Genomic DNA, 24,948 nt, shown 5'->3' with positions numbered 1-24,948 from the left:
ATAAATATTAACGTCAAAAAGATTTTGTTTGACTCAGTGGATCTAAGATGGGGTTTAGATGCCTATCTTCAGCAAATCTAATACAGGTGGTCCTTAAAAAAAACTTTCAGAAACATTCTTGCTTGAAAAAAAATATGGTTGGGCAGAGAGATAGTTCCATAACCACACTGAGGAAGAGGACAGGTAGAAATGGGGAGAGTTTGCATTACTGAAGGCTATTTTTTCACAATATTTCATAAAATGGTGGATTCAAGTGAGTAATATAAAGTAATACAAAGGATGAAGAACCACTGGCTCCGGGCACATCTTTTCTTTTCTTTTTTTTTTTTAAATTCTTTTATTGATTCACCATGTGGAAAGTTACAAAGCTTTCAGGTTACAGTCTCAGTTATACAATGCTCAAACACCCATCCCTTCACCAGTGCACATATTCCACCACCAAGAATCACGATATACCTCCCTCCTTCCCCCCACCTCCCCAGCCCCCCACCCCGCTTGTGTAACTGGTAAATTTCACTTTACTTTCACTTTACTTTGATTACATTCAATATTTAAACAAAAAATTCACTATTATTGATTTGGAGTTTCTCCCCCCTAAAGTCGATCTGCTGAAAAGAAAGCATGACCAAAATACAAAGACAATCTACAGAATGGGAAAGGATATTTATGCAGTACCCATCCGATAAAGGGTTGATAACAAGGATATACAATGCACTGGTTGAACTCCACAAGAAGAAAACTGCCAACCCGATCAAAAAATGGGGTGATGAAATGAACAGAAACTTTTCCAAAGAAGAAATCCGAATGGCTGAGAGGCACATGAGAAAATGTTCAACATCACTAATTATCAGGGAGATGCAGATCAAAACAACAATGAGATATCATCTCAAACCACAGAGACTGGCCCACATCCCAAAAAACAAAAGCAACCAGTGTTGGCGGGGATGTGGGGAGAAAGGGACTCTCCTTCACTGCTGGTGGGAATGCCGACTGGTTCAGCCCTTTTGGAAAACAATATGGACGATTCTCAAAAAGTTAGAAATTGAGCTTCCATTTGACTCAGCAATACCACTCCTGGGAATATATCCCGGAGAGGCAAAAAGGTATAGTAGAGATGACATCTGCATTTCCATGTTCATTGCCACTCTGTTTACTATAGCCACAATATGGAAAAAACCAGAGTGCCCGAAAACAGATGATTGGCTAAAGAAACTCTGGTATATTTACACAATGGAATACTACATAGCTGTCAGAAAACATGAAGTCATGAAATTTGCATATAAGTGGATCAACATGGAAAGTATCATGCTGAGTGAAATGAGTCAGAAAGAAAGAGACAGACATAGAAAGATCGCACTCATATGTGGAATATAAAGTAGCTGAGAGGTACAAGCTTACAATGTTGAGATTCCTGGCAGACATTTCTCTGGACTTAGTTACTAACATACTAAAATACAGAAATCCAAAACTATCCTGCTGCTAGTGCGGCCTCCTGACCTCATATCTCTTCATTCTCAGCAACGGGCACATCTTTTCGATCCCATGGTCCTTCCTGCACTAACATACGCCTCAGAGACCTGGGCCCTACAAAAACAGGATGAGAACCCTATTGGGGTCTCCCAAAGAGGAATCGAAAGAGCTATACTTGGAGTATCCCATTTCACTCAAGTGAGAGAAGGAATCCGGAGTTCCAACCTCCGTCAATGATCAAGAATCAGGGATGCTGTCTCGTTTGCCAAGGCGTCAAAAATTCGATTTTGGAGATGACCCCTGGACTAGAGCTGTTACTGACTGGATTCCATGGGGCGTCAAAAGACTGCGTGGCTGCCCAGCTATGAGGTTGTTAGACTTCTTCATCAAAACCCTGAACAAACAGTTTGAGGCTCTTCATGTTCCTGGAGCGAGCAGACGCCATTGGGCTACACTAGCATGCGACAGGGATGAATGGAGATGTTACTGTCACCGTCACCCGCTTGAGCAAACCAATGAGCAACAGGATGACAAGTGATACAAGAAATACAAAGTGACTTGTGGAAACTGAAGAAGGGGTAAAAAGCATAAATATAGTCGTCTCACGGGTTTGATTAAAAACCTGGAGAAACACAGTCAGCCATCAAAATGCTTTGCATTTTACAGAGCTAGTGATGAGTCTACCAGTGTGACCATCCAACAGAGCTGGGGGCTAGTTGGGGACAGCAGAGAACATAAGTGGAGAGACAAGAAAGCATAGTAAACCAAAAGGGATGGAAGGAACAGACAGACTGATAGGAAAGAACTTGGGGCTGGAGAGACGGTACAGCCTGTAGGGTGCTTATCTTGTGCCAACCCCACTGGGTTCCCTGGGGTCCACAGAGAGTAATGCCTGAAGGCAAAGCCAGGAGTAAATCCTGAGCACCACTGGGTGTGGCCCCCAAAGAGACAAACCAAAAATACTGGTAGAAAAGATCAAAGACAACAGGAATAAATGATCACCTATTCATAAATTAGAGCGGAGGAACGCTTGAATCACTGATCCCTGTCATTTTCTCTAACTTTAATCACCAATTCCAACTCTGAAAACAAAATACAGACCTCTGCACAGGCTTACTCATGTGGAATCACAGTGCTAGTATTCATCCTGATGGGTGAAGGTGGATTATTTGGCCTTTCGTAACTACTCTGTCGCAGATTACCAGACACTTTCTTTGCGTTTGCTTATGCTGTCTTTCCTCCTTGTTTATACAAAGCCCCAAACTAAGTGAATATGAAACAACTCTCAATTTCTCTATAAACTATCAGAGGTGTTTAGGGGCTGGAGTGTTTGTACAGTGGATAGGGGACTTGCCTTGATCCTGGTTCAAAACCCAGCTCCACATATGGAATCCCACCAGGAGTGCTCGCAGAGAGCACTGTTAGAGGCAGGAGCAAACTCTGAGCATTGCCAGGTGTGACCTCCAAGATAAAACAAAAATATCCGTGGTATATGAGACGCTTAATTGTATGATTGTAATGTTATATGTTCCTATAAAATTAGAAAAATGAAGTACTCTTGAACTAATAAAGAAACAGAAAAAAAGCATTTTAAAAGCCCACAAACAACAGTGACAGTGAGAAAAACAAAATGAAAAGGCAGATGCTTTGATATGTTTTCCTAATTTGACTTAACCCATTCAAAGTTTGAATTTTCAAATCGCACTGCACTCATATACTTTTTCAAAATTGCAACAGCAAGTATTATTTTGTATATATGCTAATAGTAAAGATTACTTTTACACTGTTCAGGTTCAAAGGGGGAAGCAGGACTCCTCTGTATTTGGAAAAAATAACTCACCTGACACATTTTGTGGTTATAAATAGAAGCTAACACGGTAGGGGGCAAATCTGGAGTCCTGCCCCCACAGGACAGGAGATGCCGTCTTACCTTTCCCAATCTCCTTTTCATTGTGTAAGGACTATTTTTCCTGCCTACTTAAGCCTTACCTAAGTATGTTTTTAAGTATCACATTAAAACATACCAAGAGACGACTTTAAGCAAGCAGCCATCTGACTGGCACCGCCAGTGCTGGGGCCTTTCTTTCATACAGGATGACTGTGTGAAAGAAAAACAGCTGCTGCCCCATTTAAAAATATGTTTCCAATGGGTTGGTTCCTCCAACCTGCGCAAATGGTGCTATTTAACAAACACTGTATAATGAAGGTGCGGGAAAGTGTCATTCTCAAAATACTGCAGAGCCACAACCGTTGAGACATCCATGCAGAATGAGTAAATGAGAAATGTAATCACACTGAAGCCACAAAGGGAACAGAAGGGGCGAACAGACATAATACAACTGGTAGCAGGGAAGAATGAAATTTATAGATTCTTGTAATTTTCAGAATCTTCGTTTTCAGAATCTTACCATTTTAATTATATCTTCAATTTGATCTTAAATTATATCTTAAATCTTAAATGTTCTGAATCTTATGATTTCAAAATCTTGTAATGCATAATTCGATAATGTGTAATTTTAATCAAAACAGTTAAATTGTTCATGAGATATTTTTCTAGCTCTCTCAAAAGTAAGACACTGAAGGTATGGAAATACAGTATATTTGGAATTTAGATTGATAATTTATAGTCACTAGATAAGTCAACTTATGCATAATGGGGCCAGAGAGATATGACAGCAGATACGACAGCATTGCCTATGGTCCCCAAGCCCCAGCAGGAGTGACCCCTGAGCACAGAGCCAGGAGTTAAGCACTGAGCAATGCTAGGTGTGGCCTACAAACAAAAACAAAAGCACAAAAGTCACACATAATAGAATGTAATACCTACGCGAGGGAAAACAGTAACCAAAACTGCTAGATACTAAGTGAACTCAAATCTGTGTAGTTTTCTAAGTTTAGTAAACTCTTAATTCAAAGAATGAAATAATATAAAATATTACCCATCAAATAAAATAAAACAAACCAAATTTAGTACTGGAAGTCAGTATTTCAGAAAACAACTTCTGACATCTGTGTCAGCATTTTATTGGCCAATTTGCAAATTTTTAATCTTTTACTTCCTAATTGATGATGTTTAACCCCATCCACAAGTTTGTAATTGTTCCCCAATTCTGAAATATCTGTTTAGATAGGTAGTTTATCTTCCCTCAAATAAATAACCCAGTACCCAGACCTTGCATGACTCCAGAGGGAAATGGCAGCTTACAGTAGAGTAATGTCCCCCCCACACACACACACGCACACACCCTCCTTGGTGGAACTGATGTAGTAATGACAATGATGAGCCCAGACATCTGCATATGCATCTGTCTCTAACAATACTGTGTGACAGATGCATTAAAATTCGTCTTTTTTCCAGTGATGCCGAGACAAACCCACCCTGGCTTCCAAATATCTTCATGACCACTGTCAGTTCTAGAAAAGAACATAAAACAACTCTAAATATAACATGAATGTGTAACTCGGCCATTTCATGAGGGGGAAAAGCAGAGAAGTACACAGGCCTGGCTTAATTTGGGGATTTCAACCACAAAATCAGACAGAGCAGCTGTGATTACTTGGGTTATGGATAAAAATATAAACGTACCGATCATTAAGATCTTTTTAACTAAATGGAGAGTGTCATGGCTAATATAATTTTCATGTCTTTAATAAGTGTACTTGGAAATATAATTAAAACAAAGCAACTAGTAAATACAATAAATGGATTTTCTAAACAACTAAATTGATGACTTAAGAGCCATGAAAAGCACAGTTAGTGCATGCTTTAACGGTGAGTAGGGTCATGCTGCTTACAGGAGTTTCAGCACTGGTGACAGCAGAATCACGCCTTGTTGCAAAAGACTGCTCTGCTCTATTCCTAATAAACCTGTTTCAGTAGATGAGAGTAAATTGTTAGAATGCGCATCCATAAGGAGTCCCATGGCTGTGTTGACACTGCTTATCTGAGGGTCAGACTTTGAGGGTCAGACTCTGGTGGAGTGAGAACCTCAGGGTAAATAATAATGTCGATAACTTGGTAAGTCCTTTGGGAGAATTCCCCCTGATTGTTGTTCTTCGTGATTTCCTCTCTGTCAACTCTGATTACTCAGCATATTGGTTTGCAGCAGAAAATTCTTCCTACCGCCTCTTGTACTTAACCTGCTGAGTAGTGATCAAACAACTTGACCAAGTCAATACATTCATTTTTAATGCATCATTTAACATCAAAAGAAATTAACATACAAGCTTTCTAGTAGGTTCTCTTTGGAGGTAAAGACTGCATTTGTGTGTTTACTATATTCTCTTTGGTGTAGTACCATTTCACCACACACTTTCTGGTTCAAAATAGCATTTCAAATGGCCACTATTCCCTGCACATAAAGAGAACTTAATGAGAATACAGTTAGGACCAGGTTAACTAGAGGACAGATTCTATGAGAATGGGGAGAATTCACATCCTTGCAGATGCCAGCAACAATGATTTTCTTGACTCAGAGAAAGCATTGACTGGTAGAAAGCAGAGAACCCCTTTCCACGTGGTCTAAGAATCTTGGCACTAATGGGATGTTCTGTGATCCTGCCTGCTTTATCATCTAAAGACTTCCTAATCTCACTGAACTGTCAAGTGCTTATTATCCAGAAATAGATTAGCAGTAATCTCGAGAATCAATCTCTGCAACTCCATGTTTAATTCGATTTTCAGTTTACATCTGCATAAAAGAATTAAACTTCTGTGAAGATGAGGTAGAAGTAGTTTTACCTATCTCTTTTATTAAATAGAAAAAAACACTGGGCATTATATATAGAAAAAGTGTGCAAAAATCTTGGAAAGATGAAGAGCAAGAAGTAAGAGGTTCTGAGAGCCACAGGGAGATCAGCATTGTAAATACCCTAGATGTTTGTACTGTCTAGTATATCACTGACTTGGAGGTAAAGAAACTAGAAACCCAGAAATTGGAACAAGCACAGATTTTTTAAATTATCAGAAGCAAAACCAGATTTTTTTTTCTTTCTGAAGCCAAAGGATTAGGAAAAGAGCAACACAGCAAAACAAGCAAATGAGCAAACAAAAAACAGACAATAACAGCTCTACTCCAGTCACATAAGACAGAAAGAAGGGTAGTCCTACTACACTGAGGACTGTAGCACTGCACTGCACTGTCGTCCCATTGTTCATCGATTTGCTCGAGAGGGCACCAGTAATGTCACCATTGAGAGACTTGTAACTGTTTTTGGCATATCAAATATGTGACGAGTAGCTTGCCAGGCTCTGCTGTTTGAGCGGGATACTCTTGGTAGCTTGCTGAGCTCTCCGAGAGGGATGGAGGAATCAAACCCGGGTCGGCCGCATGCAAGGCAAATGCCCTACCCGCTGTGCTATCACTCCAGTATGAGGACATATTAGGGAAACTAGACATCTACTTTCCTTATCAAGGAAAGGTTACAGAAGACCATGTAGGAATTAGGATTTTCAGTCCTACCGGTGGGTACTGAGACTTCCCACCTTCTACCCTGACTGAATTGTCAGTGGGATTCCTGGACACATTTCTTCCTACAGCACTGAATCTCCTCCTCTCCCCTCCCTATATATATTTTTTCTTCTTCTTTTTCTTTTTTTAGGTCACACTCAATAATGCTCAGGGCTTACTTCTGCTCTGCACTCAGGAATCACTCCTAGTGGGGTTTGAGGGACCATAAGAGTGTCCAGGGATCTCATCTGGGTCAGCATGATGCAAGGCAAATGACTTACCTGCTGGACTATCGCTCCGGCCTCTCCTACCATATTTTTATCTTATGGTATCATAGGGGGTTAAGTGCAAAATTGAGTAAGAACTGTCATTGTCAGTGGAGGCCACAGAGGAACCAGACTTTCTCCATCAGAGAGATCTGTGTAAAGACTGTGAGGAGTCTAAATTCCTACCTAGCCCCAGAGTAAATTGGAGCAACCTTTGGCAACAATGAAGACTGAGTGAGGAACCGGCTTCTCGGGATAATGAAGGACCCTGCTTGGTTTGCCTGCAGAAGTGATACTAGTAGAAACTAACTAAAGCTCTAGTTTTAAATGAGATCAAGAGTTTCTTAACAGGGGGCTGGAGCGATAGCACAGCGGGGAGGGCTTTTGCCTTGCACGCGGCCGACCTGGGTTCGGTTCCCAGCATCCCATATGGTCCCCTGAGCACGGCCAGGGGTAATTCCTGAGTGCGGAGCCAGGAGTGACCCCTGAGCATTGCTGGGTGTGACCCAAAAAAGAAAAAAAAAAAGAAAGAAAGCCTTTCCCGGAGCTGGAGCGATAGCACAGTGGGGAGGGCGTTTGCCTTGCACACAGCTGACCTGGGTTCAATTCTCAGCATCCCATATGGTCCCCCAAGCCAGGAGTAATTCCTGAGTGCCTAAGACAAGAGTATAACCCCTGAGCATTGCCTGATGTAGCCCCAAAACAAAAACCAAAGTTTAAAAAAAAAAAAGAGTTTCTTAACATAAGAAAATAGACAGGTTTAAACTGAAAATCATTCATTATACCAAGAACCATACACAGAATAATCTCAAACTAAATGCAGAAAAGAAAATTAGACAGATGGTAAAAAAAGTAAGCCAACAAAATGTTAGATTTGTCTTGCAATGCCTTAAAAATAGTCATAATAAAAATACTTCAATGGACAATTACAATCATACTTGAAATAAAATGAAAAAGCAGAAGGCATTGGCTAAGAAATAAATTGTATGCAGGAAAACTGTATGCAGTAAAGAATAAGATGGGAATTTTCAGAACTGAAAAAAATAAAAGAAATAACAATGAAACCAGGAGTTAGAATAGCAGCTAGGTGAGTACTGAGCACGGGCCAACCCTAGTCTGATTTTTGGCACCACATAGTCCCTCCAGTATCAGCAATGGGTGCAGCCCTGGAGGCTCCAGCACCTCTGCCAGAGTGGCCCAGATATTCCTGGCACTGCAGGGACTAGAAGCTACACATCCTGGAGCCTTCCATTAAACTGCCTGTCCATCTGGCTGAGAATTGCTATCAGAGCCTTCAGACCTCCTGAGCACCACTTGGGAGTCCTTTCACAAACACCCCCATCTCAAATATATATATATATTGTAATACACATATATAATCAAATAATATACAATGAATATTATATACAATGTAACATTGTATATAATTGTTTACATTGTAATATATATTATATTGTATATATTATATACAATGTAACATTATAAAGTGTATATTATACAATGAAATATAAATACATATGATATAACTATTTCTAATTTAAAGTGTATCTATACCTCTATCAGTGTGTGGGATCAATACAGAATAGGGGTGACAAGAAGATAAAAAACAGCTTTGATCTATACAATGGTCCCCATTGGAATTAACCCAGCATGAACAACAGAGCAAACAGATTGAAATCAACAGTAGTATCAGATATCTGTTAATGATAAACCAACTGACGACTCCTAAGATATCAGGATTGATCCTAGACCCTAGAGACAGAAACTGAATATTACCTTATATGGAAACGACCTTTTGCAGACGTGATCAAATTAAAAATCTTTCTTTCAAATTAAAATCTTGAGATAGGTAGATTACACAAGTGAGCCCTAAATTTATTGACAACCCCCTTAAAAAAAGAGAAGGGAAAGAAAAATAGAGATGTGAATATGGAAGAGGAAGGAGATGTGAGCAGAGTAAGGAAGGAATCTTCGAGAAAATAGAGACCTCCAGAAGCTGCAAAGGCACTGGATATGGACGTCTCCCAAAGTCACCTAAAGTAATCAACTTTGCCAACACTTTGACTTTAGTTGAGTGGAAATAATCTTTTACTTCTGGCCTCCACAACCATAAAGCAATAAATGTTCATTGCAAATAAAGCACACACACACACACACACACACACACACACACACACAACACAGTACGGCAATTTGTTATACCAGTCACAGGAAACCAATTCATTGCTCAACAACAAAGCTCTAACATTCGTATCTTAGAGATATGAAAGGAGAGGAGAAGATGTGCTAAAAATTTGCTGAAAGAAATCATATCCAGGGGGCCGGAGCGATAGCACAGCGGGTAGGGCGTTTGCCTTGCACGCGGCTGACCTGGGTTCGATCCCCGGCATCCCATATGGTCCCCCAAGCACTGCCAGGAGCAATTCCTGAGTGCAAAGCCAGGAGTAACCCCTGAGCATCGCTGGGTGTGACCCAAAAAGCAAAAAAAAAAAAAAAGAAAAAGAAATCATATCCAAAAATGCCCCCAAATTAATAAAAGATATAAAGAAGATATAAAGATATAAAGATTCATGAAGCTGAGTCAATCTAAAAGCTCTACAGAATAAGCTAAAACAAAAAAATCTATGCGAAAACATAGCAGATTCAAATTTATGAAATCAGAAAATAAATTCCTGAAAAGATCAAGATATAAATAGCACTTTACATTTCAGAGATAAAACATAATGACAGAGACTTGAAAGAAAGAAAAAAAAGGAAGGAAGGAAGGAAGGAAGGAAGGGAGGGAGGGATGGAGGGAAGAAGGGAGGGAGGAGGGGAGGGAGGAGGGGAGGGAGACAGGAAGAGTAGAAGTGGCAGTTTTCAAGTTTCAAAAGACAAGAACTGTCACCTAGAATCCTATGTCTATTAAAATATCAAGGCATTCTCTGATGAATCAAAACAAAGTTATTTTGTTACCAGCAGATCTGCCTGTCTAGAAGAATGGTGAGAAAGGGCCAGAGAGACAGTCTAGGACTTAAGGTACTTGTCTTACATGCCGCTGTGCCTGTTTGGATCCCTGGCATTGCATATTATCCAAGGCCTTTCAAGGAGTCACCCCTAATCACAGAGCCAGGAGTAAGTCTGAGCATATCTGAGTGTGTCCCAACCCTCAGCTCCCACACAAATTAACAGAAAATGATAAGAGTAAATTGTTAAAACAAAAATGAAGCAATTGAAAAACATAGATATCTACATTTGGAACATTGTATGAAGAAAACCCAATGAAGAACAAATTTGTAACTGTGTATCTCCCTGAGATTCAATTTGAAAAAATGTAAGACATCTGAAAAGAACAAAGAGTTCAGTAAGAAAATATATGAGTCAAGTTCAATGGAGTTTTTCTTGAGCTTCCTATATTATATTTGATAGTTGAAACAAATTTAAAACAATATATCATGCAGTTATAAATGCATATAAAGAAAGCATTTAAGAAAATTATTTTTATTATGAGTAGAGAATAAAGGAACATAAAGAAAGGTTAGATTTATATGGTTTACTGCTGTTGTCAATGCAAATATGACAGACTAGTAAATTACATGTGTAAGATATAATACTTAGAAAAATACCAAAAAGACTATACCAGAAGTAATACATAAATTATTTAAGACACATCATGGAATTTTTAAAATTCCCAAGAGGAAAAAAACACAGAAATGAGAAAAGCAAAGCAAGACTCAAGGGCATTTGCCTTGCACATGGCCGACTCGGGTTCGATTCTCAGCATCCTATATGGTCCCCTGAGCACCGCCAGGGGTAGTTCCTGACTGCAGAGCCAGGAGTGAGCTCTGTGCATCATCGGGTGTGATCCCACCCCAAGAAAAATATCAATAACTATAATAAATGTAAATGGTTCAAACAGATCAAATAAAAAACTGAGACTGGATTAATAATAATGAGAACCAACTATATTTCTAAAGGAACTCAAATAAAAAAGAAACACGATATAAAGGTTGAGAGTAATGGGATAAAACAGTGATGGAAAGCAATCTGAAAAAGAAGAGTGACTATACTATTTCAAAAACAGTAGACCTCAAAACAAAGAAAAGTACCAGAGTTAATAGATCAAGAATACATAAAAATCCTAAATGTATATGTATCATACAACCAAGTATATAAAGCAAAATCAGTAAAGTTGACAAGAGAAATAGGAAAATTTACAACTATAACTGGAGACCTCTCACACACTGCATAAAAGTATCAAGGGATTTGATAGAAGAACCGTGCCAAAATGAGATGGCAAGTTTTGCTCCTGACAGTGCACCACATGCTAAATACAACCCTGGTGGTGCTGCCTTTGGATCCCCAGGTGTCATAACAAAAATGTAACTAGGCATACAACTTGATGAGCATCACAACCATGTGCAAGTGTATATATGAGGGATTCTTTGCCATCACAACCATGACCAAAGGAGAAAGTGAAAGCAACTTGTTTTGATTAATCACTAGGATAACTGAATAGAAAAATATAAATCGTATTTTAGCAACATTAACCAACATCACTTAATTAGCATTTACAGAACACTTGATCCAACGTAAGAATATATAATATCTCAAGTGCTTTTAAAGCATTTATCAAGAAAGACAAATGTTAGCCCTTAAAATAATCCCTTTAAATACTTTTTTAAAAAGAAATCTTAAAAGATTGAAATCACACAGCATATTTTTGGCAAAAATGGAATCAACAAAATAAAAGATAAATAACGGAAACAATTCCAAATATTTAGAAACAAAACAGCAATACTTATAAAAAGACCCCTAGGTAAAAGAAGGAATCCCAAGGGAACTTGAAAAAAAAACACCTGACACTGAATTAAAATGGAAATACAACAAATCAAGATGTATCAGAACCAGCTCTTGCAGTATAGAGAGGGAAATTTACAGCTCTTGAGCAAACAAGATGAAGAAAATAAACTCAGTGAAATGAAATGCTAACACAACCAATGAAATCAATGAACTGTTACAATAAAGAAATGCTACAACAACCAAACTTACAAATGTGCCTTTCAAGGAGACAGTCTCCGGGATGGGCAGAAACTGGGGAGACATGAGAAGAACATTGACATGGTGGTACAACTTGTGTTGGAACACTGAGAACCTAGAAAACTCAACTAATAAATAACTTTATGAATTATGGTTCCTTAATTTAAAAAACAAACCAATAAAATAGAGGACAGGAAGGTAGTGGGGGAAAATCAGTAAAACAACATTGTATTTAAAGATAAGAAAAGAGATGATTCCAGGAAATAAAGCTGTCAAAGATGAATTAAATATTTTATAAACAGCAAAATGTGGCACCAAAAATCAATAAAATTACACCTCTAACAAAACTGATAGAAGAGAAGACATGAATTACCAATAGCAAGAGATATCATTAGAGGCGCTATAGTCAACAAAAATTCAAAAATATCATGAACAACTCTACACAATTTGACAATGAAGATAAAATCGAACAAGTCATTGAATTTTTATAGCTTACACACAACCAACCATCATTTGAATCCCGTCAAGTGTTGCTATGGGCCTCCATATATAATTCATATGTGAGGCCCTGACCACTAGTGCAGAATGCAACATTATTTGTGGAGAGGGGCTTTAAAGGGATAAGTTAGTATAAATGTGCAATTTAGAATGAGCCCGAATTCAGTCAATGTCTTTAGATGTGTATACTGAGATGCTTATAATGCACACACGAAAGGAAGACCAAATGAGTGTACATTAAGGACACAGCCAGCTGCATGCACAGGAGAGTAGCTTCTGCTGATGGCTTGTTAATGGACTTGCAAGTCTCTAGCACCTTGAGAAAATACATTTCTATTGTTTAAGTTACCTGGTTTGTGGCATTTTGTTTTGGCTGAGCTAGGGAAACAATGCAAAATTAAAAGACACTGAGCTAATAACAACAAGAGACTAATAAGAAATCTCCAGCACAGATTATTTGAGAATTCTACCAAACATCAAGTCTTTCAAAAAGCTGAAGCGTGAACACATCCTAGTTCATTTTATGAAGATTCATTATCAATAACAAAGATAGTAAAAGATAGCAACTCCAATGTTTCTTTTGAATAAAGATGGGGAAAAAATGGGGGGGTCACACCCAGCAATGCTTAGAGATTATGCCTGGCAAACTCAGGAATCACTCTTGGTGGTGCTTGGGGACCACTAGGGATTCTGCGAATTGAGCCTGGGTCAGTTGCATGCAAGGCAAAGTGCCCTGGCCACTGTGCAGTCCCAAAATGCAAAAAACTTAACAAAATATTGCCAAATAGGTTCAGAATTATTTACTAATTAAATCATATTGCCAAATAGGTTCAGAATTATTTACTAATTAAATCAGCTTCATGCATATTTGCAATATTAGCAGATAAAAATAAATCAGTGTACTCCATCATACTATGGACTGAAGAAAGGAAATTTAATTAGCCTTAACACTTGGTGAAAATTTTGACAAAAATTAATTTATTTATTTATGACAAAAATACTCAGAAAAATTAGAACAGAGACAAAATTCTTGTTTGATAAAGTCACTGTCACTGTCATCCCATTGCTCATCGATTTGCTCGAACGGGCACCAGTAACATTTCCATGTGAGACTTGTTGTTACTATTTTTGGCCTATCAAATATGCGATGGGTAGCTTGCTGGGCTCTCCAAGAGGGACAGAGGAATCAAACCCGGGTTGGCCTCGTGCAAGGAGAACACCCTACCTGATGTGCTATTGCTCCAGCCCACGTTTGATAAAGAACATCTACAAAAAAATTCTTCAGAGGCTAGAGAGATAGGTTCAAAGGCTAAACATATGCTTTTAGGTGGGAAGCCCAGATCTGATTCCCAGTATCATATGGTCCTTCAAGCATACAGTAGCGACTCTTGAGCACAGAGCTAGTAAAAAGCCCAAGTACAAGCTGGGTATGGCCCCAATCAAAGAAAATTCTTCAGTGGATATTATGCTTGATGGTGAAGTTTTTCTTGAAGATCTTCATATTTTTTGTTATTCTTTGGCTTTTTGGTGACACTCAGGGGTTACTCCTGGAGAACCATTCAAGAATTACTCCTGGTGGTGCTTGGGGGACCATATAGGACATGGGTCGGCTACATGCAATGCAAATGCCCTGCTTACTGTACTATCACTCTGGCTCCACTTGAAAATCTTTAAAAACATAGTATGTTCACTTGATGAAGAAACTTTACTATGAAGACATTTTTTAAAGGTAGTATGTCCACTTTCACGTTTCTATTTTCAGTATAATACTGGAAATTCTAGCTAGTACAATTCTAGCTAGTGCAAATTCTAGCTAGTATGAATAGAGGATAGGCAACTCAATAAATCACAAAAAATAACTCTTAGAATGGATATGTTCAGGAACCAGAGAGATAATAAATACATCAAGACATTTGCCTTGCTTTTGGTTGATCTGGGTTTGATCCCCAGAACATCATATGGCCCCTGAGTCTGCCAGAAATGATCCCTGAGTGCAGAGCCAGGAATAAGCCCTAAGCACAATGAACATGGCCCCAAAACCAAATTTTAAAACAGAATATGTTTCTCATACTCCTAGGATATAATACAAATATATAAAAATAAATGAAATTACAATAAATATTCTGACAGTGACGTAGTGATACTTATTGTGATTTTTACATTCATTTTCTAAAAGACTACTAATACAATAGCTTCTCATATGGCAAATTGCTATTAATATATATTGCTTGGTAAAATAACTCTATATAATTTTTCCCACTTCTAGATGGGTATTTGTTTTGTTTTTACTAAATATTGAGGGATTTTTTAAAATTTGTTTTGTTTTTGCTAAGTTCCAAGGTGCCACTCAGAACCCTGGAAAAAAGAAATCTATTATTTCCTATAATGATATGTGAATTTCTGATTATCTCAAGATAAATGGTTTAAATCAAAATTTTACTTGGATGTATTCTAACTTTTCATACAATGTCTATCAGTATAAAATTAACATGAATTATGTGTATATTTATCTGTTAAGTTTTGGAAAATAGCACACATACATGTATTTATGTTGTTGAAGGTGACCAAAAAATGGTACACTCAAAACTGCTTTGCCTCTGTATCAAGTTGCTACCACTAAATCTGTTATGAAAACACAGCGTGGGTGCTGTATTTCAGGTCTTGGCACTGTTATTGGCTTGTTCTTACTGTTGAATTGGTTACATCATCCTTTTGTTTGAAATAAACCACAGCTTTTAAAATTTTTGACTAAATAGAAATAGACATTTTTTGCCACTGAAAAAAGTCATATCAATTTTACTAGTTTAGTATCTGCTTTGTTGATGGTTCTATGTAGGAATTATTTTCCTATGCTGTTGTTATAAAATACAGTTTTTCAGGACTAACTTTGACAATAAAACATGGCATCTTTAGGTGATAAAATCAATGAAGGACTCTGGTTACTCACATGTAATGATCATTAGCTTTGTTCACTAATATTGAAGTACTCTTTCATCTGGGCATGTGAGAAGACTCTACTTCTCCATCATTAAGTTAATAATAGTCATGTGACTTGTCTTAACCAATTAATAGTAGTATAAGAGGCAAGTGAGGCTTCCTAACAGAAGCTTTAAGAACTTGTGGATCATTCACCATGTTCTCATGTGTCTGATAGAGGATGAGAACCTTCTAGGGCATTATCAACCTAGGTTCCTGAGAATGAATATGTAGAATAGATTATTTTATGTCCAACATGAATTAGCAAGAAATAAACTTTTTGTTCTTTTCAGCCACTAAGATTTCTATTTTTTGTAAGTGTAAACTTATACTATTACAACTGATAAATCTTATTTACATTAAACACAAAACTATGCAAAGAGAGCACTATATAATGATGCATTATAGCATCAAGTAGTAAACTTTTGCTAATGAATTATTCATTGGTGTCTGTGATGGTACATCTACTCTGATCACACATAAAGGGCAAATCAAACAAATGTTATAGGTATTTCCACATGGCATAAGTTAGAGAGCAACAGTAACTATATGATATCAAGCTTTCTATCAAGCTGAGCATGCAATGGTGTTTCGCATTCTTAATAAGGATGTGTAAGTCACATATGCATTGCTTTAAGTATTTCTAAAACCTTCAAAGGGTTACATTGTGTAAGTATACTAAGTATAAATTGTGATTCAGGTTTAATATTAACATTAATCAAATGAACTACATAATGCCCATCATTTATAAGGATAAGTATCAGTGAATAGCATTTATTTTCAGACACTGTGCAAAAAACTATACATGTATTAGCAAACTTAATCAGTAGCTCACTTTGCTAACAACATGTGTAATGTGTTTCTGATTGGCAGTATTTGGACAATATTTAAGAATGAGATTTTTTTAACATAACAATTATTATGAGTCACATCAGAAGATCCAAATTTAAAAATCAGCAGTTTTTTTAAATTTTTACTAATATAGGGACTACAGCAATACTACAGCAGGTAAGGCATTTGCCTTGGATATGTCAGACCAGGGTTCGATCCCTGGCACCCATATAACCCCCTAAGCCATTGCCAGAAGTGATCCCTGAGCACAGGAACAGGAGTAAGCCCTGAGAACTGCTGAGCATGACCCCCAAAACAAAATTTACTAAGGTAACTCAACAGGTGTTTTATTGTTAAACTTTATATCCACCTTGCAGTGCAAACTCCAGAGTCATTAAATGAAGACAAAGCAGTAAAAATTTTTAGTTTATTAATGATCAAAAATATCAAAAATTATGTATGTTAAATATATAAAATATACCTTTAATTTTAAATTATTCACTAATTTCACATTACCATTATTTTATTTTTTAATTTATTTATTTTTAATTAGAGAATCACCGTGAGGGTACAGTTACAGATCCATACACCTTTGTGCTCATACTTCCCTCATACAAAGTTCGGGAACCCATCCCTTCACCAGTGCCCATTCTCCACCACCCGTAAACCCAGCGTCCCTCCCACCCTCCCCAATCCCATCTCCCCCCCACCCCACCCTGCCACTGTGGCAGGGCATTCCCTTCTGTTCTCTCTCTCTAATTAGCTGTTGTGGTTTGCAGCAAAGGTGTTGAGTGGCCGCTGTGCTCAGTCTCTAGCCCTCATTCAGCCCGCAACTCCCTTCCCCCACATGGCCTTGACTACAATGTAGTTGGTGATCACTTCTCTGAGTTGCCCTTTCCCCGGAACGTGAGGCCAGCCTCGAAGCCATGGAGTCAACCTCCTGGTACTTATTTCTACAGTTCTTGGGTGTTAGTCTCCCACTCTGTTATTCTATATACCATAGATGAGTGCAATCTTTCTATGTCTGTCTCTCTCTTCCTGACTCATTTCACTCAGCATGAAACTTTTCATGCCCATCCACTTAACTACAAAATTCTTGACCTCCTTTTTTCTAACAGCTGCATAGTATTCCATTGTATAGATGTACCAAAGTTTCCTCAACCAGTCATCCGTTCTGGGGCATTCGGGTTTTTTCCAGATTCTGGCTATTGTAAACAGTGCTGCGATGAACATACATGTGCAGATGTTGTTTCGATTGTACTTTTTTGCCTCTCTGGGATATATTCCCAGCAGTGGTATTGCTGGGTCAAATGGGAATTCAATATCTAATTTTTTGAGAATCGTCCAAATTGTTTTCCAGAAGGGCTGAACCAGTCGGCATTCCCACCAGCAGTGAAGAAGGGTCTCTTTCTCCCCACATCCTCTCCAACAGCGGTTGCTTTTGTTCTTTTTGGATGTGTGCTAGTCTCTGTGGTGTGAGGTGGTATCTCATGGTTGTTTGATCTGCATCTCTCTGATGATTAGTGATGTAGAGCACTTTTTCATGTGTCTTTTGGCCATTCGTATTTCTTCCTTACATTACCATTATTTTAATGAAAATGAGACATTTTTCATAATATATCAGTCTTCAGTTTTTATCTAGGCATCCCTGTTTCTTTTTATTTTATATATATTTTGTCTTTAAAATATGTGGCAAAATTATTTACATTTAAAAAGTTTTATTTTTTGACGATTTTTTGCATCACTGTATCACTGTATCACTGTCATCCCGTTGATCATCGATTTGCTCGAGCAGGCACCAGTAATGTCTCCATTTTTCCTAGCCCTGAGATTTTAGCAGCCTCTCTTTACTCATTCTTATCAGCGATGCTGCATTGGAGGCTCTTTCAGGGTAAGGAGAATGAGACCCATCATTGTTACTGTATTTGGCATATCGAATACACCACAGAGAGCTTGCCAGGCTCTGCCATGCGGGCAGGATGCTCTCAGTACCTTGCCAGGTTCTCCGAGAGCAGATTTATTTCATTTAAGCCCAACACACCCATGTAAAAACTTTTTTTTAATTGAATCACCATGATATAGAATATTACAAAGCTGTTCATGATTGGGTTTATCATGAACCCAATCATACGAGTTCCAACACCCATCCCTCCATCAGAGTACATTTCCCAGCATCAATAACCCCAATTTCCCTCCCAGCACCCCCAACTTCCCTCGACCCCAGCCTTCCCTGCCTCTATGGAAGGCACCTCTCTTTTTTCTCTCTCTCTCTTTGTCTCTGTGTCTATCTCTGTGTCTGTCTGTCTGTCTGTCTCTTTCTCTCTCTCCTTTTGGGCATTATGGTTTGCAATACAGATACTGAGAGTTTATCATGTATATCTCTTTACTTACATTCCACACTCAGTTTTTGTCCATTGTGATCATTTCCAAGTATTATTGTTATATTGGACCCTTCTCTATCCCTCTGCCCCCCACACACTTGTGATAACTTCCAACCACTGACAAAAACTAGAAACTGAGCTTCCACTTGACCCAGAAATACCACTTCTGGGAATATACCCCGGGGGTCCCAAAACACAGCAGAAATATCATCTGTACTTCTGTGTTTGTTTCAATACTATTCACAATAGCTAGATTCTGGAAACAACCTGAGTGTCTGAGAACAGATGACTGGATAAAGAAACTATGGTATATCTACACAATGGAATACTACACAGCTGTTAGGAAAAATGAAATCATGAAATTTACCTATAAATGGACAGGAAGACTATCATCCTGAGTGAAATGAGTCAGGAAAAGAGGGAAAGATATAGGACAACTGCATTCATTTGTAGGATACCAAAAAAAAAATAGTATGAGACTAATGTCCAAGGCTAGGGAAAACAAGGGCCAAGAGGACTGGTCAATGGTCAGAACTTTTAAAACTATTTTTTAGTTGTTGAAAAATTAAAATAATAAATTAGGAAGCTTTATGATTTTTGTCAATGATGGGATTTATTGCACCAGTAAACCAACACTATGGATTATGGCGTCAGAATACTTGAGTTCAGAGCTCCTGATTATCTACTCTATAAAATAGGGAATTATGGGGCCAGGAGATAGTTCAACATCTAGATCACTTGCCTTGTATAGGGCTGACCCAGGCTTGATTCCTGGCATCATATGTGACCCTTGAACCCTGTCAGGAGTGCTGAACACAGAATCAAGAGTAAGTCCTGAGCATAGCAGGGTGATCACAAGAAATGAAAGAAAAAAATTAGAGAATGAGGAAGACAAACTTCATGACACTATGGTGACAAATACACTGTTAATTATTATAGAGTTCATAGAATTATTTCAAAAGCACAACAGCTATTCAACAAATTTAGCTATCAATATGTTTGTTTCTTTATACTTTTCATACTCCTTCCCCAGTATATTCAACATTTAATATCATATCTCTTACTCTAGTGCCTCTTCTAGATCATTAAAATATCTTAAACTTTTTACACTTTCAACTCATTTCCTGAGAATCTTTTTCTCAACCCAGGTATACAGGTATATATAAAAGATAAACATATCAGGCATTTACAGATAATAAATCATATGGAATTGACTTTAAGACATTTACAAAAAGTTATTCATGTGAAATTTCAGCCCATGGATTAAGAGACTAGGCTTCAGAGAACCTTAGGGTCTGTGTAATGTATTTATTTGATCTGTATTTTGATATTTCAGCAACAACCAAATACACATATACATATGACTTTTTAAAGCTTAAAAATGCTGTAAGGCAGCCTCTCTCTGTTTTTCTATCTTTTCTTTTTGCTTTTGGGCCACACCAAGCTGTGCTCAGGACTTATTTCTGGCTCTGTGCTTCAAGGATCACTCCTGGTGGGCTTGTGCTCAAGGAACCAAATGCAAAGTTGGGTACCACATCAGTTGGATGCATACAAGGAAAGGTCCTTATCTCATACCTTATATTGTACTATCTTTTCAGTCCCCAAAATTGTAAGACAAAGAAAATGACTATTACTTCATTAAAGTTTAATCAAATGGGATAATAATAAGGCAAAAGTATACATGGTCTATGAAAGAGAATTGACAAGAGTTTTACAAGTTTTCCCATGTCCACTTGGTGGCTTATGAGAAGGGAATATTACACCTTCACAGGATATTGGAGAAGTGTGGAGATGCCAGAAAGATAGAGGTCTCTGATTCAAAAAATAATTCATGAACAAGTAGGCAATCATTGATCCCTTTGTGTAGGCAGGGTCAGTCATCTTTCTGCTCACCACTGTTTCTCATGCTTCTCCTGAAACAGAGGCGCTCCCAAGAAGCAATGCTTGAGAAATTTTCCCAGCACTGGAAAAGTGGGTGTGGAGAAGAAAATGTCCTGTCAAATCTACTAGGTAGGATAAAAGTAGCAAGTGAAAGATATCTTTAAACAACAGAAGCTACAAAACTGGAACAGCTGAGTCTGATAAAAAGAATATATGTGTGTGTTAGTTTATTATGCCTTAATAACTCAACATTTTACACAAGCAGACTGAAAAATTTCAGTCAACTTCAGCATCTAACACTGTTGAGCCTGGTGGAATTCAACTACTCAGACCATAGTAATAAATTATGGCACCTTTAAATATCCATGTCATAATTTGTGGATATGGAAAAATGAACCATTGAGGACTTAAATTTTTTTTTCACATCCAAGGTCACGTTTTCATGTAGTTCAGCTGGATTCCCATCTTTTCACTTCTAGTGTTGAATAAATGTGCATTTTGAATGTGTATATTGAGTGCAATTAAAGTGGCATTAAGAAAATTCATGAGTGTCATGTAATATGAAGATGTAATTGCATTTGCTTTTAAAAATAATAGGTGAAGACTTAAGAGACGTATGTCCAATAAAATGAACATTATTGGCGTTTAACCTGCTGAGACCCTTCTATGCATCAAGGTTGATTTAAAACAGTCGAATATTTTCCCAAAGCACATGAGAGGGTAGAACTGGGCCACACCCATCTGTCCTAGGGAATCATTCTAGGTGGTGTTTGGAAATCATATGTGATGCTCAATATTGAACCAGGGTAGGCCACCCTCAAAGCAAGTGCCTTACCAGTTGTATTAACTCTCCAGTAACAAATGGAGATTGTGTTTAGCATTTTGACTGAAAAAAATTTTAAAAATCACTGGATTTATCCTCATGCTACACAACTTTGCATAATATACCTGCCACTGATGAACAGGTAAGACATGTGAAGTCTGCCTCCAAAATAGAGCCTGCTCAGAATCACTGAGAGTTAAGAGAGAATTTTTTTTTTTAACTCTGCCAGACCTCCTGTCAGAATGACTGGAGTAAGCTGATTAAACTCTCTAAAAGAAAATTCTGCAAGTTTCTGTCCTGAAGAAAATAATGTTCATACTTTCAGTCAGAACATGATGAATTCTTAGGAAGTTTAAAATTAAATGCAAATACATAGTTTTAGCCACCTACTTTATAATTTATTTATTGTTCTTATAGTCAACGGCTAAAAATATAGCTGTGTGGAAATTGTGTAATTTGGCAAAAGGAACCACTCCAAAAATCTTTACCATAATAGTAGCATTAAAAATAGAGATCAACATGGAATGCAGTTAAGAGGATGATCTTGGTAGGAAGATGTGGTCCATATAGTAAATATAGGAGACTGCAGCGTCAATGGGTTCTATTTTTATGCACCTATTGTCTATTATCTATCTGTCTATCCATTTATAAAACGGAGTTGGTTAAAAGCCCAAGTGTATTCTAACATTTAATAGTCATATGACCTTGAGTAAATTATTTCACTTCTCTGTGCTTGGATTTCCTCAGCTGTAAAAGGTGGATAATATTATCAGCTACCCCTTACAGTGGTGTAAGAATTGAACGAATAAAGCTAAAGCAGATGAAAATGTGTATGGAACATGTTAAGAGATCTGTATGCCCCCACCCCGACCCCACCAAAGTTTTCATCTTTGGAATAAGCATTTTTCTTTTCCTTGTAAAAGAAACGAAGTATACTTCAACAATCTAGGTGATCGTTATGTTCAAATAAATACATTAAACATCAAACGATCATCACAGTGACAGGATAACTGGATGGTAAACAGCAACTCGTAAGACCATTCCCTAAGAGTTTGAATGAAGAGAACGGTATTAAGCTACATCCCAAGTGTACATCCAATTACCCTACCCCTCCCTCCCTGACCAAGTTCCACACTTATCTTACCCTTATCAAGGAAGGAGGAAAGTTTTACCACCAAGTCCCAGAACCAATAGAGTTGGTATCAGCTGCCACCTCTTTTCTCCTTGGCCTCGATCTTTTAAACGGACACCCCCCCCCCAACACCCCCACTCCAGCCACTCCGGGTACTGGAACTAACGTCCAGTGCACCCTCTGTCCAGAGGAAAAGTCCAAAGTGGGCAACAGGCTCTATATAGGAGGTGAAGATACCACCCCCACCCCTGAACTCGTCGCCGCCCCCCGCCCCCAGCCCCCTGCCCGCCAGTGCCTGCCGCCCACTCCCACCCAGCCACCGGCGGGGGCACCGCAGAGCGTGGCGACACGCGCAGACGCCGCTAGCGGGCGGGGAACCCACGGCGGATTCCCCGCTCAGGAGCCCCCAGGCAGCTCCCCAACGTGCGTGTCATCCCTAGGGGAGCCGGCCACGCCGCCTCCCACGGTGCCATGCACGAGGACGGGGCCCAGAAGGCCACGACGACCACAAAAACAACCCACCGTCACCACGACGGCCCGGGCGGAGGGGGGGGCGGCCCGCCGGGCAGCGGCGCGGAGGCTACGGAGGGAGCCGCGGCGAATTACCTGCGCGGCCCCGCGCCCCGGGCCGGCCCTCCTGCAGCAGCCGCCACCGCCGCCCCGCGGGCCCCAGGCGCCGCCCGCCGCAGTCGGGGCTGCAGCGCCCGGCCGGCGCCCGCGCACAGGTGGGAACCCCCGCGCCCCGCGCGCGCCGCCCGGCCCGCCGCCCCTCGGCGCTCCCCCGGGGGCGCTGCCCCGGCCCCGGCCGCCCCCGCGCCGCGGGCGGCTGCGGTCCCTGCGCATCCCGGGCCGCGCGTCCGCCGCTCCTCCCGCCTCGCGCCCGGGGCCCCGCGCGCCCGAGCCCCGCCGGCGCCCACTTCCCTCTCCCGCCGCCGGGACCCCCCTCCGGCCCCGCGCCCTCCCCCACGCCGGAGCTCTCCAGGAAGCAGATGCCGGACACACACCTTGCGATGGACCGACGCCCCCGTCTCCGACTCGCCAAACTCTTAGAAGGTGTCCATGGGTCTGTAGGGAGGTTTGGGCTCGGAGTAGGAGCCGCTTTCTTATTATTTAATAATGTTGGAAGTGCCGGGTCCGCTGCCAGAGTTGTGGGTCATGTGGGCACAGCAGAGGCTGGCTGCTGCCAGTACCAGGGTTTCCTGAGGATCCTGAAACTATGATCTCATCCTCCTCATCCGCCTCCCCCGCCCCTCTCTCCGCGGGCGCGCACGCACAGAACACACACACACACACACACACACACGCATGCACACCCGCTCGCACACACTCACACTGCATGCACTTTCCTCCTTCCTGGACCGAAAATATTCCTCCAGGGAAATACAGTGTTCACGCTCTTCATTGAAAAAAAAAATTGATATAGATATAGATATGCAAATATATCTATATCTGTATACCTTTGGGATAGAGATTTTTCTTTCCAAGCTTGATTTATGTGCTTTGTTTATTTCCTACAGTTCCCTCTTACACGTGCAAAGGATCCGAACAGAGCATAAGAATTAAAATGAAATTTAATCATCCTCTTATGTTGACCCAGATTTTGCTTAGAACTCGGTGAATCAAACAGTATAGTTTCCATTTAAAACCAGAACAATAATATATCAGGCTTAACAGAATATAGTAATAATATTTGAGGTGTCTGCAGTGGGTTTCTTTCCCAAGCTGCAAACATTTCCCAAACATTACCTCATGTATTTGCAGAGCATCTTTGCAGAGGAGGTGGATGAGAAGGCAGAGGGTATTGGCACTTCAGAGACACAGAACATAGGTTAGCTGACATGACTTACCCAAGTATACGTAAGTCAATATCTCACCATAAATATTTATTGTATAGCTACTCACAGGTTGCTTATTCATTAAAATCAATTCCTAGAAACCTACGTTACCAAAAATAATGAAAATACTCATAGCTTTAAAAATTACTTATTAAGATATGAATTTTCTTTTCATGTTTTAATATAAATTTCCTTCTGTATTTGTGTAGATCTCCAGTCTGATATTTGTAGAATTTTTCCTTATTTTGGAGGTATATATATATATATATATACATATATATGTTATATGTTTGTGTGGTATGTGTATGCATTTATATTCACTTGTATTGTTTGAACTCCTTAGTTTTAATCAATGTTTTTCATGGTAGTAACCAATTTCATTATGA

At 39.4% G+C, this 24,948-nt stretch overlaps 1 protein-coding gene across 3 annotated transcripts in view; it reads right to left on the bottom strand.

Moving 5' to 3' along the window:
* Positions 1–23,955, bottom strand: part of DTNA (dystrobrevin alpha) — a 367,610-nt gene extending 343,655 nt beyond the window's left edge. For all 3 annotated transcript variants that reach the window (XM_004606060.2, XM_055128332.1, XM_055128333.1), the window contains exon 1: positions 23,732–23,955. The gene's annotated coding sequence lies outside the window, so the exon portion shown is untranslated. The remainder of the gene's footprint in view (positions 1–23,731) is intronic.
* Positions 23,956–24,948: the final 993 nt, after the last annotated feature.

This window comes from Sorex araneus, chromosome 2 (genome assembly GCF_027595985.1).
Source record: "Sorex araneus isolate mSorAra2 chromosome 2, mSorAra2.pri, whole genome shotgun sequence".
Taxonomy (NCBI): Eukaryota; Metazoa; Chordata; class Mammalia; order Eulipotyphla; family Soricidae; genus Sorex; species Sorex araneus.
The sequence above is the reverse complement of the archived record's forward strand: the minus strand, read 5'-3'. Positions and strand labels throughout refer to the sequence as shown.